The following is a 19,172-nucleotide window of genomic DNA, read 5'->3' on the forward strand; positions in this document are numbered from 1 at the left end:
TGTGACAATCACATCACTGAGGGTCTTCCTTTTCAAATAGGACATAGTAATTTAGTAATTGATAAGTGCCTATATTCAGGGCTTTTTTTCACTTTGTGTTTAATTTAGAAAAATAATTAAAAAGTGTGTCTACTTTTAGTCTTTACTATGGAAACCTTACGGTGGCCATGATACCATGTCTTAAGGTCTAACCAGATGAATTACATAGTCCTTGGGTGAAATAGTCTCTAGAATGCTTACCTAAACCCATTAAATTAAAAATTTTACCAAAAATTTAAAATAAGTTTCTATCTTTGATCTCAGGTAGCCAATCTATTAATTCACATAAATTTGCAAAATGCAGCTTTGGCAGCCACATTGGTCTTGAAATACAAATCATATTAGAATTTGACTTCCTTAATCCCCTACTGTCTTTCAAATGTGCCTAGTGAAATCCTAGGTCCTTCCTTACCACACCAAATAGTGACAGACAGACAGACAGACAGACACACATACACACACGCGCGTGCGCATGGTGGGAATATGAAGGTGCTCAGGAACTGATTTACAGAAGAAGCAGCAAGGATTTTCAGATGTAATAGATGAGCGGATCAATATTTCCAATGGCATCACTGATGTTTGAAAGCTCAGGTTAGTAGGAAGAGAACGAGAGCACAAAACAAACTAATTTTACAGCAAAAAAATAATAATAATGCATTCGCAAAGCTGGCAACTCAACACTTGGGCTGCCTTAACAGCACTGTAGTGAGCAAATTGACAAATGAGTGGCAAAAAGGGGCAAGGCCATGTGGTTCCAAACCACCCCAGGAACATCTCAGAAGCTGGGAAATTATATTTTCACTGTAACTCAAGCTTAAGTCAGTTCATTTGCTATACATTAATGAGGAATCAGATGTCTAAAGGTGTCCGCTTCCTCAAAACACGCCTGGTTTTCGCCCTTCTGGTTTGGTCCTGAGAAGTAAAGACAGCACCTTTGCTCCTCACTGCTGCTTTAGGGCTCATCATTCAACCTCTACTGACAGAGCAACACAGAGAGGCAAGGCACTGCCTGGTGCAAATTGGAATGCTACCAAGATTTGCTCAGCGTTACAATCGTTTCTCCACTCAGGAAGAAAGATTTTCCAGTTCCAAAATGCTGGGTACAAGGAAGGGAGGGTGGAGGTGGGGAAAATACCCCAGGAGTGGAGAAATTAATCTAGATCTCATGCAAGAGTCCTGTTTTCTCCTTAGCTCTGCTGCTTGATGCTGGGAGTCTTTGAACAACTCGAACTAAAACTGAGAACAAGGTTTATGTGCATTTATGTTTGGTTCTGAAAAGTCCTCACCATTCTCCCGGAAGCTCTGACATTTACTCTCTTTAGGTATTCTGCACTCTGAAAATATTCCCTCATTGGAATATTAGCAGTCGGTGATAAAATTAGCGTAAACTGGGGCTATTTTGATGAACCTGCTAGAACGTGGTGATACGTATTCACATTTCCTTTTTAGAAAGTACAAGGATTTAGTAAAGGAGGCTATGACTCACCAAGACCGACATGGAATCTTTAAGTGGTGAACTATTCCTGAGCATCCTGTGATTTCCGCCAGGGAGAGAAGCGGAGAGAAGGAAAAGGGAAGGAAGAGAAGAAAGGAGGAAAGGACAGATGTTCTCTGTCTAGGGGAAGTGTTCTTGCAAGCAAAAAACAACAGGCTCAAAAGAGTTGATGTCTCCCTTTTTACCCAACCTGGCTTGTTCCCTCAAGTACCACATTATATTAAAAATGAAGAGATGCATTTGGTGAAGATATCTGTAATTAGAGTTAGTGGGAAGGAGTTAGAAGAAGCTTGGGAAAAGAGACCTGCTTCAGAGGGAATGGAGAATGGAGCATGGAGAAACAAGGGAAATTATAGATTTTTCCAGAATTTTCCAGAAAAATAAGGCAGTTAGTAGACTGCAGAGTCTGAACTTGGAGAAACAAAGAGCAAGCAACAGAAGCCTCTTGCTTCCTGTTTTCTTGTCACATATTCATCAGCCATACTTAGGCTTTGTCTTTAACTCTGCTTGAAACCCATGACAAGGAGTCAGAACAGTCAGAATATTGCCAAGTAAACTTGGAGTATATGACAAACACAGTGATTTCATTTTATTTTATTTTTAAACAGAGTGATTTTAAAGTGCAGGACTTTCTTTTGGACACAGGTTTATTTACACTAGCTTTGCCTTTATCATCACTTCAGAGAGAAAGTTATAGTTACTATGAAAATCATCTTTAGTGCTGACATGGATGGTAAAGGTACTCTGTCCCTTGGCAATCCTGACCTCCAGAAATTAGCTGAGCTTTCTTTGGACATTAGACTTCCAGTTCTATAACAAAGGTTTTATCAATAGTCGGATTTCTTTAGAGACTAACTTTGATTTTTTTTTCACATCAAAAATAGAAGGCTTCAATCAACAGGAAGATGTGTGAGTAGATCATTTCCCCCTCTTTGAGGTTGTAAGTATAATATGCAGTGATAAAATGACTAGGTTGTGTGCATCTATGTTGAGATGGAAAGATAATGTAGGAGTAAAAGCCAGTGGTGGACAGAGCTGGCATGGACATCAACCTGTGCCATGTCTAAGAGCTTGTGACTCCTACTCCACATACTGAAAACAAACCCTGCATTTTAAGAAAGAGGGATAGTAAAGAAAACACTCGAGAACCAGGTCTTGGGTTATGTGAGGATAATCAGAATTATGATAAGTAAGTCTTTGTGAAAAATCCTATGAACAGCTCTGGGGCACCTGTCAGAGGAAGGAGAGAGGAGGCCATGGAATCTGCCTGGTGAGCGACTCCTCCAGTTGTGTTTATAGAGCTTGAGGGCAGGACAGGGGCACGCCCTTCCCTTTGATGTTCACATCTGTAGCTGTGTGATTTCACCCTGACCTTGGTACGGATGGCCAGGAAGATGTTCTAGGCATTAATAGGGGTCACGGCGAGAGCCTGGCCTAGCCACCTGCCTGCATTTATGCCTGACAGGTGGATGTCCGCGCGGTCACTGTTGGGATATGCTCACAACGCTCCCTTTTGTCCCCCATCACCAAGTGCTGGTGACTGAAACAGACTCGCACATACTGAATGTGCCTCTGTTTCTAAGTAAGCCTCTGTCTGTGCCTGACAGGGGCGTGCTGAAATTCCTTTCCCCTCTCTGGGACCTCTGGTGACAGAGGAGTGGGAAGAATTCTGTTCATCAGCTTCTGACTAGCATGATAGAAATCCAGAGCATGAAACAGAAATGACCCAGTGATGGGAGATCAAAAGAAATTAGGGTGGCAATTCAAAATATTTTTTTTTCTGGCCGTGTTTTTAGGCAAGTACCAGGGTTCTATGCTTTCTCTGAGCGTATGCCAAGTCCAGTTATTCTCCCACGACCTGTAGGACTGAGACCTCTGAGTCTGGGCTGCTGCAAATTCCTCCAGGCCACTGTGCAACTATCATCTGGGGCCACCTGTGGCCATCATCATGAAAAGCCCCCCTATGCTAACCAAAGCTCCTGCTCTCTGAATTCCCCATCCCCGTGGGGACTCCCATCGTTTCCTGTAAAAGGACATTTTGGAACTTAAGATTTTGCAATTGACTAGTAGTTTGACTAAGGACAGAAGCTCAGGTAGGATGAATTTGCTTTTACATCTGAAACTATCATTTCATTATAGTCTCATTCCTAGCATGGTGAGAAAGTTGGTTGCTCTTTGAATTCTAGTTGCTTTCTGAATAAAGAGTTACTCTCTTTCTGGAAAGTTTGAGAAATTTCTATTTTCTGTGTTTTAAGCTTTTTCAGTAGTGCCTGTGGGTAGGGGTCTGTTTTCACATCATGCGCTTGGGCGCTTATAGACATTGTTAATCAGAAAACTTACTGTTTTCAGTACTTCTCTCAAATTATCACAGATAATTCCCTGCCCTCTGTTTTCTCTGTTCTCTTCAATAGAAACTCCTTATATTTAGATTTGTCAGCTTTTGGGCTGATTGTTTAACTTTAATCTTACCTTCCCTATTGTTTATCTTCTTATTTTTGTTATCAAAATAAATGGTAGACTTCTGAAAGTTTATTTTCCAAATTTTCTATTAGCATTTTGATTTATGACTATATATATATATATATATATGCGCGTGGAGATGGGATGGGGGCATATCATGTAACTCAGGGAAAACTAGAAAAAAGGAATACTTCTTTGGTTGGACCCTTAAAAACAGGTAACAATTAGATTAGCAGAGAAGAATGTGGGGAATGTGAAGAACAGAGCAAGGGAGAACAGAGGGGACAAAGATATGGAAGTAGTAATAAATATGGTGTTACTGGGGAGACCATTCCCAACTGACTGAGGTACAGAAGAGACAGAGGCATATATAAAAATGCCAGGGGCCTTCTGTGGGAATGGTGATGCACATCCACTTACAAAAATTTTCATTTGGCAATTCTAAAAATTAAAATAAACATGTAACTGACACATAATAATGGTCCATATTTATGAGGTACCCTATGACATTTCAATATGTACATGTAATGTGGGATGAGTACATCAGGGCCATTGGCATAGCCACTACCACTCATATTTCCTTCTGTTGAAAACATTCAAAATTTATTAGTTTCTTTTGAAATATACAGTAAATTATCAACCGTAGTTATCTTATTTAATTTCTAATCTTGCAGCAGTTTGAGAAGGGAGCTATTTCACAACCTACTTTTTATATAAATATTAAATTAATTCTACTGCCTCTGTCTCCATCCTGAACCTTCACATTTAAATCTCTTCGGGCCTCTAATTCTTGAAGTTTTCTGGAGTTCTTTGGAACTAACCTGCATGATCCTGGTTCTGAGTTCTTCCACTGTGCACCTTCTTCTCAGTCTCTCTCACGCAAAGACTCTCCTTCCATCTCCGTCAGTATTTTGTTGCTGGTGTATTTATTAAGGAAACAACAACCTGCACAACTTTTCCTTTCCTGGTTTCTAAATTGCTTAAAAATATTAGCATTTTGAAATGTTAATGCTGAGACTAAATGTTCCCTCTAGCTAGAATAAAGTAGATTTCCTATTACTGAACCCTAGAATGGGAAAGATTTCCTTACCCAGCGGTACAGAACCAGTGCAGACCCCTAAGGAAGAGTCGCTCCTAGGTGTCCAGAACACAGACATGACCCGCATTCTATGGATTCCTAGAAAGAGCATGAGCTGGCTGCCCATGCTCACTTTCTCCTTCAAATCCTATCGGGTTCTTCACCTGCTCTTGGGCAGAGCATATTCTTACTGCAGGCCAAGAGAATTGTGGCATGGGGTCTGCTTTCACATGGAGGCAATTATCAGGAGAGGGGATGAAGCTTCATGGCCTCCAACACTTCCTGTGTTCTCTTCTCTAAAATCATCAGCTTCACCATAAAAGCTGTGGTCTGTTGAGATGTGCTACCTCCCTCTTGGGAAGAGATTAACTGACCATCAGAATAATCCTTCATGATGCCATTCTCCATTTAATGACTGCTCATTTGGCTTCATTTGGGTTGGAAGAGTGCATTCAATAAATCATTTCCAAGGCCGCTCTGTACTCAGGCTGAAAAGTCACTCTTTATTCTGTTTTCCTTCTTAAATTATGTCCAGGCACTTTTTTGGAGGTTCTTGATGAAATCAAATGACATCATAAATATATTTCAATAATAAACTACATAAAGACACTGTAATCATGAAATTCCAGCAACACAGAGATACTTCAAATTCAAATAAAAATCCCCTGGTTCCTGGGGAAGAAAAACAGATCAAACTATTAGATCCCCTTCAAAGTTAGCCTGAAGATCAAAATACATAGAGTCATGATTAAATTGCATTGCCTTTCTGTGTCCGGTGAAATTTAAGTCCACCCCAGTTTCTTACTTCTTATCAAATTTAAGGTCTGGTTGCAGTTATTGTGTTGTTCATGGGTGGTGGACAAAAAGCCCAGCATCTAAGTCAGATTTCCTTAGTTTGAATCCTGTGGGCATTACCTGACAGCTCTGGGTGCTGGAGAAGTTTTGAAGTTTTTGCCTCTCAGGTACCTAATCCGTAAAATGAAAATGATAAAAATATGCATCTCATGAAGGCGATTTGTTTTACCTGAAATAATGTACATAAAGTTCTTAAAAGATTACTTGGGATATAATAAACTCTCTATAGACATTTAATTTACTTTCTTTAGTGGCTTCAGCCTGGGCTGTCTGCCACAGGAGTTAATGGTTATGACTTGTTTTGGTCCTTGGAAGAAAATTGGCCAATGCCAAATCTCTGAGATTGCTCATTTTTAGAATCCAAATTAGTTATCATTAGCAAGATAACTTAGAATATGAGAACACTGAGACCACATGTTCAAAATGCAAAATCCTCAGGGACTAGATCCATAATCCCAGGCAAAATCTTGTCCCCAGAAGTCGGTATTTGAAGATGTCTTATCCACTGTAAATGGTTGAGAGGATGCAAATAAAGAAAATTATTATTTAGCCTCACAGTAATTCAAGTAATTCAGAATCCCTGATCTGTAAATTTAAAATATCCATCAAGATATTTATTTGCGTACCTGCATTTCAGAAAATGATAGAGGATAGAAGTGAATACACATACGTACAGCTCTGATTTTCTTTATTTGCCAGTATCTTCAATTTCCTTTCCTACTTTGAATTCCAAATGTCCATGTGTCTAGGGCAATTAAATAAGAAGAGAGACAGGCACAGATGCAGTGGTTCATTGCAACCAGCACAAATGCACTCTATCCAAGTTCACTAACTAGTCCTCCCTCCCAGGGCAAAGGCGATGTGCCTGGAGAGAGATCACGTGAACAGAAACCCTGCCCACGAAGGGAAGACCCAGGAATGGGGATACATGCCACTCATTTTTTTCTTTCATCTTTTCATAGAAGTTACATTTGATTTCCTGGACTTTAAAATTTTAACTTAATTTTTCTCCAATTTTTGTTCTTATATGCTTTAGTTTTTTTCTTATTTTCATTGGGTTACGTCTGTGTTTTATGTAACTTTTGGAATTAGACATGTGACTCATTAATTTTGACACCTCTTTGACTCTAATGTAAGGGTTAAATTTTATAGATTTCCTGCTAACTAATGTGTTTATCCTGAAAGTTTGCACCTGTAGCACTTCTATGATAATTTAGTTTAAAAATTAGGAAGTCACCATTATAATGTTTTCTTTGATTAATTACTCAGAAAGTTGTTTTTAATTTTGAATTCTGTGGAAAGTTTTAATCCATCTTTTATTTTTCCTGTCCAACTAAATTACATTATAGGAAGAAAATGAGTTCTGTATAATACTATTTTTTAAATGCTTGTTAAGACTTATTTTAAAATATGCATTAGAGCGGAATGGGTAGCGGATTTTCTTTATTTTTCATATTGATTTTCTGAACATTAAAAGTAACAAGCAGAATAATTATTCTTCATACATCATTAAGTGTTTCAGCCACTTTCTTAACCACATCTGTCTCTAATACAATGTCAAGGGTATTTTCTAAAGAATTAATGGTTTGATCATTTTTAATGTTTTCATAAAATTGCCTGCACTATACTTCTAAATTGCATTTTAAGTTCAACAAATTTAAAATTGTTGAAAGCTTCAATAATTAAAAGACTTGTTTTAAGGTCTAGCATGCAGTATATTTTATAATGTTTTTATTTGTTCTAATTAGTTATACCTGACAGTAGAAGGCATTTTGACACGTCATAAATTAATGGAGTATAACTTCTCATTCTTCTGGTTGTACATGACATAGAATCACCCTGGTCATGTAGTCACAAATGTACATAAGGTAATAATGTCTGATTCATTCAACTATCTCCCTACTCCCACCCCTCCCTTCATTCCCCTCTACCTAAAGTAACTCTATATTTCCCCAGTACACTGCCCCTGACTATTATGAATTAGCCTCCACGTAACAGAGAAAACATTCTGCCTTTGGTTTTTTGGAGTTGGCTTATTTTGCATAGCATGATATTCTCCAACTCCATCCATTTATTGGCAAATGCCATAATTTCATTAATTTTTAAGGCTGAGTAATATTCCATTGTGTACATACCACAGTTTCTTTATCCATTCATCTGCTGAAGGACACCTAGGTTGGTTCCATAGTTTAGCTATTATGAGTTGAGCTGCTATAAATATCAATATGGCTGTGTTATTGTAGTATGCTGATATAAATGTTTTTTACTTGTTCATAAAGAACATAAGTTCTCAAATTGCTGTATATATTGTTCTTATGTATATATTATTCTTATGATCTGTTTTTCCACCTAGATTTGGCAACCTCTAATCTTCATTACTCATATTCCCAGACCTCTTTATTCTTCTTGGTCCAAGAGGACTGACATTTTTACATTGCATCCGAAAAGGGATAAGGTAAGGCATTCATCCTCTATACTCCCCCATGGTGAGGCCACAGATCAGCAGTAGCTATGTTTCTCTCCAGAAGACCACAGCTTGTGTAAGATGGCAGTTTTTAATAGCTGCTCCTATAACTAACTACACATTTCACTAAGTTCAGTAATATTCTCTCTTTACTTGTTTCCTTTACACTTACAGATGGTAATGGTTCCATGCTGTAAGAAGCTCCAATGAAACTTCATCCTCCTTTGCTGGTTTCCTCTGACTCTGCTAACAACTCAGAAAGTAGTGACTCTTCTCAGTCCTAATCAGTCAATTCAGTTGCGAGCACAGTGTTTCTTGTTAAGGTTATGATGGATATAATTCTATGTGCATTTACTTTATTAAACTCCTTTATTGTATTGTTACATTTTTTAGATTTTTTTTTTTTTGAGAGAGAGGTCAATGATTAACAGCAGAGTCTAAAATGGTAGACACACTAATGGTAGACTACTCTCCCAGTTAAACCTCTTGGTGACTTGTTAGAGAGTCATCCTGTTTGTAATTAATTGCCTCTTCTTGTTGTAGCTTATTTCACATGACATATTTTAGGCCTCATTTGCATGTAGTAAAATTCACTCTTTTTAGTATAAGTTCTGAAAAGTGCATAGTTATATAAAAATCTCCCCACACACAAAAAAATTAAGATGTACAGTAACTTTATCATCCCCTCCTGAAATTTCTTTTTCCTCTCTTGTATCAACCTCCCATCATCACTAACCTGTAGCAAACACTGATATACTTTACACCCCTAGAGTCTTCCCAGAATGCCATCTAAATGTAAGCATACGTCATATTACCCTTTAAGTCTATGTTCTTCATTTAGCTTAAGGTGTCTGAGATTCATCCATGCTTTCACATATACCAATAGTTTGTGCCTTTTTTGGTTCTGTATAATATTTCACTGTATGTAGGTGTTTCTGATATTTCTGCACTTGCTGATGCATATTTACATTGCTTTCAGATATTGTTGAATATGAATCAAGTCATTATAACCATATGCATGCAGATTTTTTCATATTGATACATGTTTCTAGTTCTCATGGGTGTGGTTGTATTATTGGATTGCAAGGTAAGCTTCTGTTTGATTCCATGAGTTACTGACAAACTATATAATTTATAGAGGCTATATCATTTTGCATTCCCACTGGTAATATTTATTTGATTAATTCTGTTATTTGTTTGATTAATTCCCATATACAGTGTGCTAATTTTCTTTTACTTTTGTCATATCTACTTATTGTCACCAAATCATTGAGGTTCTTGATTTTAATCATTTTATTTTTTATTAATCAAAGTTTTATTTGCTAGTTTTTACACCTGTCAGTTCTCTCAGATTTTGTTCCTTGGTTTGGTTTTGGTTCTTTCAATTGTTTCTTCAATATTTTCAATGTAGTTATATCTCTCTGATATTTTATGATCTGATATTCTTAGGTCTGAAGTCCAACTGTGCTTTTTCTTATTCCAGCTCATGATGCTCATAATGCTCATCCCACTTATGATGTTTATATTGATTTTTAATCAACATGTGATGCTTGCTAGTGTGTGTAGTAATCTTGGATTAACTCGCATTTGTTGGGATCTTATGCGTGAGAACCTGCTGAGTCCTGGGTTGAGGGCATACCCTTCAGAAATTTTGTGAGTTTGACTTTTTCAGCAACCCCAGGATGCAACCAATGCAGGATCACGGTGAGTTAATTTTATAGACTTGAGTTCCTTTTCTTTGAAGGAAAGTAGGTTTCAATTTAGTAGGGGAGCTGAAGCAAAAGAAATGTTTCCTCTGGTTTCTTCTTTATGTCAGGAGATTTTTATTGATCTTTTCACTCACAAGGTAGCCTTCCAAATGCCTAACCTACCTACGGTTTCTCAGTTCTCTCTCTCTCTCTACACTATCAGGGTGAAACAACAGCTCATGTTCCCAAATGGCTGCTAAAATCCCCCACTTTTTGGTTATTGATGCAGCTAAACTCCAGTTTTACTTATAATTCCATTGTGTAGCGTCTTACGTTTTCCCCTTGATAATCTGCACAAAGCCCGTCCTATTATTTTTACATACTCAAACATTTTAAACATTTACAGATTATTTATCCATCTCTTTTCTGGTACTGAGAAGTGGGACAGTGTTTGCAGTTAACTCTACACCCAGTGAGATGCAAAAGTCTTTAGAATTGGTTTGTGAGAGAAGTTTGGAAAAGTTTGGAGAATCAGGCTAGAAAAATCCTAGAATGCTGTAAGGGGAACATTTTGTTTGACTGCAAAACTTAATAGGTGATTCTGGTGGGCCCTCAGGAGACACAGATGCCAGAAGGAATGTGGACAGTAATGCTATGCTTATGAAGTTTCAGATGGAAATGAGAATTATATGGAGAACTGGACTTGAGACCAAACTTGCTATGCCCTGATGCTTTGTGCAATGCTAAATTTAGTTGTTTTTTGTTTTTGTCTTTGTTTTTGTTTTAAACCAGGGATTGAACCCAGAGGTGCTTAACCACAGAACCACATCCTCAGGCCATTATTTTATTTATTTTGAAACAGGGTCTCCCTAAGTTTATTCGGGCTTCTCTGAGTTGCTGAGGCAGGTTTTGAGACTGCGATACTCCTGCCTCAGCCTCCTGTGCAACTGGCATTGCGGACATGTGCCACCAAACCCAGATGGACCCTGAGTTTTTAAGATGATGAGTTAGTTTATCAGGTGGAGGAGAGACCAAGGCAGTGAAGCTCTCAGGGAGCTGAGGAATATTACTGACTGCTTTTAGCAAATTTTAGTGAGAATCAGGAAAAAAAACAAAAAAGACACAGCAGAAAGATTTGAAAAATTTGCAGCTTGGCCAGAAAAAGAGAACCTGTGTGCTAAGTTGCTGCCAAGGAGTTGCAGCAAGTTGCTAATTCCACTAAAAAGAAGCCAAGTGCTTTGCATTAGTGCAGCAAAAAGCAGGCCCAGAGAGCATGTGTAGAAATACAGATTTGTTTCTAAGACTTTCCTTTGAGAAAGCAGCCCTGGGGTGCCCTGCCTGCTGAGGAACATCTAAACACCTAAACAGTCATTTCCCCAGGATCTGCTTCCCCTGCTCCCCCGTATTCAGCTCACAAGGCTTTCCGCACTGCTACCACAGTACCACCGGGTCCAGGTACAGCTGACGCGGAAGGCAGATCATTGCATGGTCCAGATGATGCTGGTTTTGCAGGCAAGCAGGATGCAAGAGCTATGTGGTCCCTGCAACTTCAGATGGAGTCTTTGAACTTGAACTTCTGAGCCACGCTGAAACAGTTAAGTTTTTGGTGACTCTGGGAGATGAACTGAATACATTTTTCACTGTGAGAAGGACATGAATATTGAGGCCCAGGAACAAAATGCTTTAGTTTAGATCTTAATGTCCTCTGAAGGCCCATGTATTATAGGCTTGATCCCCAGGGTGGTGGTGTTGGAAGTTGGTGGAAACTTCAAGAGGTGGGACCTAATGGAAGGTTCATAGATCATTGAAGGCAAGCCTCTAAAGAAGATACAGGGACCCTCTCTCTTTTTCTCATTTGCTTCCTGGCAATGAGGTGAACAGTCTTTTTCTACCACGTTCTTGCCATGATGAACTGCATTGCCACAAAATGGTCAGGCCAACTCGTCATGAACTAGAACTTCCAAAACAGTGAGTTAAAATAAACCTTTTCTCTCTATAAGTTAATTATCTCAGGTGTTTTGTTATAGTAATGAAAAGCTAATGCAGTAGCTGGTGATTATAATGTGTGAAATTTTTATGGATGTTGTTTTACTGAATTTTACTCATGATTTATTTCCTTGTTTATTACTTGATCTTGGTGATTTCATATTTGGTGACTTTAGTTTTACAGGAATCATATGAGGCTCAGATTTTGTTTTTGCAAGGTACTCTGGAAGAGAATTGTTTAACTACCTTGGAATCATTTAGCTTCTTCCAAGTCTGGACTTATCGCATTAAGTTCAGGTATTACACATTCAACTGACCCAACTTACTAGCCAGATCTTAACCTGATAAAAGATAGTGCAATGTCCTAAGTAACTGTACTTCAAATGCGAACTACAAATAGAAATCTATTTGCCATCTATCTCTGTGCATTTGCAGATATAAAGAATAACTTCTGAAATCTTGAAAGTATGATTGTTTCTACCAGGGCCTGTGGCTCCCTTCTTGGTAGCAGCTAGCACTTTAAAGAACCCATCCAATCACCTTTTAGACAGGGATAGAGATCAAAATGGAATACATTTATAGAGGAAGAGACTTAAGAGAATGCTCAATACAGTCACAGAACAGAAGAAATTGCCCACATGAGTTTATGCATGCAGTTGGTGGTAGTTTGGACAAAGACCCAACTGATATGAGATGAAATGTGTAGCATTTCAATGGATGTACTCATATCTCAGGATCTAGATTTGTGCAGTGAAAAAGATCAATTCTTATTGTGTTTTCTGGCTTCATCCTCTCTCCTTATCTGTTTTCTAACCCCAGACTCCTCATTAATATGGATGTTTGGGCTCTAATTATACTTGTTATGGTATTAAACCAGATAAAGTTGTTGCAAACGTTCCTTGCTGGTTTTGCATTTTAAAGATTAAAAATCTAAATCCTGTTAGAGTTCAATAGCAAATGTTGGTTTATATGTGTTCTAAACCACGTTGATCTGAAATACCCTCCTTTGTAATTTATCATTTGGAATGAGTTGAGCTGAAGTTTACTTATATTCTATTTGTGAAAGTGCATTTTTAAACAAAGCAGTGGTATTACACAAACTTCAGAAAGTATGGTTAACCACCTTAAAAAAAGAAAATGCTTTCATTTAACATAAAGTCTCTGTTTTCCATAGCTGACGTATTCATTATAAATCTTCTCTTTTCTATAATGGGAGTCATGGATATTCAGTAGGCAATGCTTTGTTAACCTGATTCAGACTTTGTGGGAGCAGAACTTTTTAATTAAATTTTTAAAAAAATACATTACAAATTCAGAACCAACTGCACTATTTCAATTAGTTGGAGAGAAATGGGAAGACTTTGAAAAATGATGTTGTGAATTCATGCCACAAGATGGAAAGAAAAAATAATAATTTGTACATACCTTTAAAAGAAAGTAGTTAAAAAAAAGTCAAATGAAGTCTAAAACCCATAAATTGTAGAACAAAGAGAGTCCTCTAATTGCTTACTTCCTCTATGTCCCTTTTCTATGGAGTGAACTGCTGTTTTTGGTTCTTCAAAACTCCTTTCAATACCTTCTTAGGAAAACTTTGCTGACTCAAGGTCTTATTTATAAAACATTATTTTATTCTTTCAAAATACTTGTGAAGTCGTTGTCACACTATTTCTTACACGGCAAAGCAGTGGTCAATTTGCATCTATAGATGTTACACCCCTTGTTCTCCCAATAGGATCATTAAACTTTAATTCATTTGAAGGTGGAAATCTTGTTCATTCCTCTATATCATGATCCAAGTATATAATTTGGCACAGAGTAGGCATTAGATAAATGTCAGGCATGTAACTAGCTCTCATTCCTAGAAATAGACTAGATAAATATTTAGAATATTTATTATCCCAATTTCTATCATTCAAATACTTTATCATGGTGTTCATAAGGAAGAAAGAGAAAATAATTTATTCCCAAGATTTTTTTAAGCTTAATTTTATTTCAACATCCTTGAGGCTTTCATTAAATTGGCTGAAAACTGCAAACTTCATGCAATTAGTCAATTTTAATACATTGAGTCTGGGAGAAGAAATTATTATATAGGAATAAATTGTAAGAGAATTAACTAAGAAGAGAAGAAAGCAGAGACATAAATCATTCTTCCAGAAATTGAAGACGACTCAATTTCAACATACTTTTATTAGCTTCCTACAATGAACGATATACTAGATTCTATACCAAATAAAATCTAATGTAATTGATGAATTCAGGGAATTTGGTTAAAATTTGAGAATAAAAATGAAAGTTAATTTCTGCTAACAAGTTACTAAGGATTAGGTGGGGGAAATAAATGTCAGAAAATTCACCTCCACACTTATTCACTCCAAGCTTTTTAGCAAATAGAAAGGTTGTGGTTGTCATTCATGCTCCACCAATCGGTAGGTACAGAGCAGACAGCGAATCCCTTAACTGTCCTGACTTTGAGCACTGGCACAGCCAAGCAGCATGGTGAGGAAGGAAGATTGAGCATGAAGGTGTATGAACAGTTCTGATATATGGTAGGCTCTCAATTTAATTATGTAGATAGTATTTTTCTTCATTTCTTAATTCTGGATAACAACAGACATCTCTAAATTATTAGAGACACCCTAAAAGTTTAAGAACTCTAATGCTCCTTTACGTTCCCACATATTTAGAGACAGTCTGACTGTGCTTGGCTTGCATCGCCAAAGCCATGGAGTGACAGAAGCAGCTGGAGAGGGCTGCCCCTTGCTCAGGAAAACTGGAATGGAAAGTGGCTTCCCAAGGTCCAGCTCACTCCATGGGGTCTATGACGATTTGGTTCATGGTGAAGGTAATAAATGGTTCTGTTTCCTCTCAGTTTTATTGCTGTAATACCATAATTGGAACATTTATGACGCATGGGATTCCCACTGGCCAAAAACAATTACTGAAATCAAAAATTGATTCGCTCTTTTTTCCTAAGTGTTCTTATCATTGTGTACTTTGCTAAGGAGACAGATAAGATAAAACAGAGCAGGGGAAAAGCCTTGTTCCCAAAATCTACCAGAAGAAAATGACTCTCATACCTGATGTGGAACAATGCTGGATATGTGTGGTTAGAGGAAGGAAAGGAATTGAGACTCTACCCAACACTCACCTAAAATGTCTTCAGTCCATGTCGATATATGTAAACACATGTACAAACCCACAAAGATACACCAATGAACAAGTGTGCCAAGGAACTTCCAAATAACCAGGGATATTCAAAGACACAGACAGAGTAGCTAAAGATGTGAGAGGGTGAGTGGTTTGGTAGGTGAGCAAGAGAGTAAGGAGGTGCTCAAAGTAGGTTAGAGATGGAGAAAGAAATTGTCAGGGTGCCCCACTGTGACCAAAAGATGCGAGTGTGCGCCATGTTTCAATTTAGAACATGAACAACCAGTTTTAAAAGCCAGAGGGACTGCACCCTATGTGATGAATGAAGATTCTCAGTTCTTCAGTGCCATTTGGAGCCATCATATGCAGCCATGTTTGGCCTTCCCCAGGGGGCTAGCTATCTGATGCCAATGGAGACATTCAATTTGAAAAGACGACATCTGGTGATTATTTATTTTCTCCAGACAATTAAGTAATCTGTCTTTCCACAGAAGACATTTCTTCTATGCCCAACAGCAAATGTGTCAAGTTTTTAAGTGGCAATATCTTGAAAGCAATAATCACATTCACCTTCCAAGTGTTTTCTTTGCCTCTTGTCACCAGTTAGCCAGAGTGCCACTTGACATCCTGTGCTGGATGCCTCTGTGTATTGTGTCACTGGGATGTAAATGCCCCATGTGAAATAGACCAGGAGTTGTAATTGCCAAATTAAAAGTCCACTGGAACTCCATATAGGACATTCAAATATCTGCAGAAAATTTCTATATAGTGAACATTTTGTAATCTATGGAATAAAAGGATGTATCTATTTAGAAAGTAAATGTTCAGAGGCAATATACATTGTACAAAGGGAAGATTTTTAAAATCTGCTAAAGAATGTAGCTTTTTGTAACAACAAGAACAACAACACAATAATAGTAAGCCCTTGTCTTTGGAAAACACACATGCACACACACACACACACACACACACACACACACACACACACACTCATATTTCTACAGGTGTTGATATTTGATATAGACAACCCAGAATTGTACACTGTCTTTGCCTTTGTAGAGTGCCATTCTGACAGCTGATATGTTGCTGGGTGGTGTGGACTCCTTCCAATTTGGCATGCTTTCAGAGATTTTCTTAAGATAAATACAATGGCCTAATAGCCTGGAAAGCTCTGCCAAGTGGTCTGGCCTCATGAGAACTAACCCTGCCTACGTAGAGAATTTTTCAACCAACTTGTACTGTTAAAGGCAGAAGAGTCAGCACTGCATGATGAATTGTCCTCATCTCTGAGGCTGATCTTATACTCCCCCAAGGCTCTGGTGAACTCATAGAAATCAGCGGGCAGTGGGAAGCCTGGGGGAGGTAAGATTTTCCAAATGCTTCCTACTCTTCTAGAACTTGAGATGACCGAAGCAAGGCATCTTCTCTTGGTACACATGATTCTTCCCTACAGAGCATCAACAGAATGACTGGGGTAGATAACCTTTAGTGAGTGCTATTTGTTAGGCGAGGTGCTAGTCACTTCCTCTACAGTGTGTTGTTGAACTCTTAACAATCATTGAAACAAATGGACATGCTGATATTCATTTTACAAATCATCAAATTGAGAATCAGAAAAGCTAGTGCTAGATGGAGTCCATCTTGACAGTCAGTGGCGGAACCAGGATTCAAACCTAGTCAAGATGACAATTAAATAATGATGGTTTCCCATGCCAGCTCTTGACTTGTAAGCATGTGAAATTTGGTTTCCAAAAAGCAAACTGCAGCGTACTTCAGGCTGGGAACCATCAAAGGCAAGTCTGAGAAGGGCCAGTTTCAGAGTAAACATAGGACATCCATCTCCCTGACAGATAGCGGCCTTGTGAATCTTCCTTCCAAGGTGGCAACTCTGCTGACTGGGATGGAGATTTCCACCAGGCTGGAAAAGTCATAGCATAATCCTTGAGGAGGTGTCTGTTTTCTGGCAAATCTCCTTCCTCACCAGTAGAGCCCCAGAGGCTGGGGATGAAGGTGAGAATGTTCTCTCATGTCTGCTCCCAGGAAGACTGAGGGCCAACTTTCCAACTTGGAAGCAGGGAAGCTTCTCTCTACCACCCTGTTCCTGCCTCCACAAACTCCAGTGTGTCTGTTTAGCACATATTTCTTTCTCCTAAGTGGTATAATTTCAGAAGAGAGCAAGGAGACAATTTTTGAAGTCAGCGCAGTACTTTCAGAATTAACACTCCTTTAAAGTTCCAATATTTTTAAAATAGGGTGTTAGGAAGTAGCCGAGAAGCAACTGAGAATGGGGGAATTACAAGCTACTTTTAACTGTGTCTTCAGCACCAAGGAGACTGAAAAGCTTCAGTTCTGTCAGTTTTGCTCCTTGGCATGGGGAACGCTTGCTTAACTGAGTCCGTCTTCAGAATCAGATGTCACATGCAGTCTGGAGTCCATCTATACTGAGCCAGTTGGCTAATGGTCAAGATGTCTCTACAAATAAAGTTAGTCAGTGACCAGAGACACACACTTTTCCCAGGCATGAGAATAGGTTTGGGACAAGCCACACATTTCTTCTCATGAAGCCTCCTATAATCAATACCACAGTGTACGATGTTTAGGTAGGTTTAGGAGGACTGTATGGGCAGTATTTCTCTACAAAGTTATCTGACTTTTACAGAGCCTTTGATTTCTCCAGCATTATAGCCAAAGAAACTTGAGTCAAAACAAAGAACACACACTTCAAGAATAATACACAAAGTAAGTTAAAATGTTATTTTTTTCTTTACATTTCTTCCCTTAAAATGAAGGGAACACATCAAAAATGCTAAAAGGGGTCTTCAAGATAATCCATTCCAATCATCATGAGAAAGGAGGCTTCCTTTTCTCCCTCCAATTTTACATGGAAGCTTTGAGGGAAGGGACTGTTACTCCTCTTTATGTCTTCAGCAGTACCTAGCATGTATCTCCTGCATGATGGTCACTAAAAATACTCACTGAACCTATCGAATTAAACTGCTTCAAGTCACACAGCTAGAAAAAGACAAACTGAGGCTGGAGTTGGGATGTTCTAAGAACACTGCACAGTTCACTATAGTATCAGGTAAAATACAATTTGATAAATATTTCCATGTAACTGTCAATAGATATTTAAATTTATTCTGTATTTTGGTAATTTTGAATAATGCTACAATAGGTATGGGAGAGTAGATATCACTTTGATACACAGATTTCATTTATTTGGACATATGCAGAAGTAGAATTGCTAGATCATATAGCAGTTCTATTTTTAATTTTTGAGAAACTTCCACTGTTTCTGTAATGGCTGTGCCAACTTACAGTCCTATTATAATGTACAAGGGTTCCATTTTTTCTCTGCGTCCTCTCCAACACTTCTTATATTTTATCACCTTGATAATAGACATTTTAGCAAATACAATATGGTATCTCATTGTGGGTTGGATTTACATCTGTCTGATGATTAGTGATGTTGAACATTTTTCATACAAAATCATTTTGTTTTCTTGGTATTGAGTTGTTTCAATTCCTTATCTACTTCAGATACTAATCTGTTATTAGATGTGTGGTTTGCAAATATTTTTCTCCCATTCTGCATATGGTTCTTTCAGACTCTTCATGATTTTATTTGTGGCTTAAAAGATTTCAAGTTTTATTCATTGCTTTTTGCTTATTTTGCTTTTGTTGTTTGTGCTTTGGGGAACATACTCCCAAAATTCACTGCCCAGACCAATGTCATGGATCTTCTCCCCACCATGATTTCTTCTAGCACTTTTATAATATAAGGATTCTCAAGACGTTTTAGTCCATTTTGCATATGGCATGAGATAAGGCTCTTCTGTCATTCTTTTGCATTACCTCATTGTCTGTTTTTGGCATTTTTGTTGAAGATCAGTGGGCCTGATAATTTGTTGATTTGTTTATGGATTCTGTATCCTATTCCACTGGTGTATATCTGGT

Source organism: Sciurus vulgaris, assembly GCF_902686455.1.
Source record: "Sciurus vulgaris genome assembly, chromosome: 8".
Classification (NCBI taxonomy): domain Eukaryota; kingdom Metazoa; phylum Chordata; class Mammalia; order Rodentia; family Sciuridae; genus Sciurus; species Sciurus vulgaris.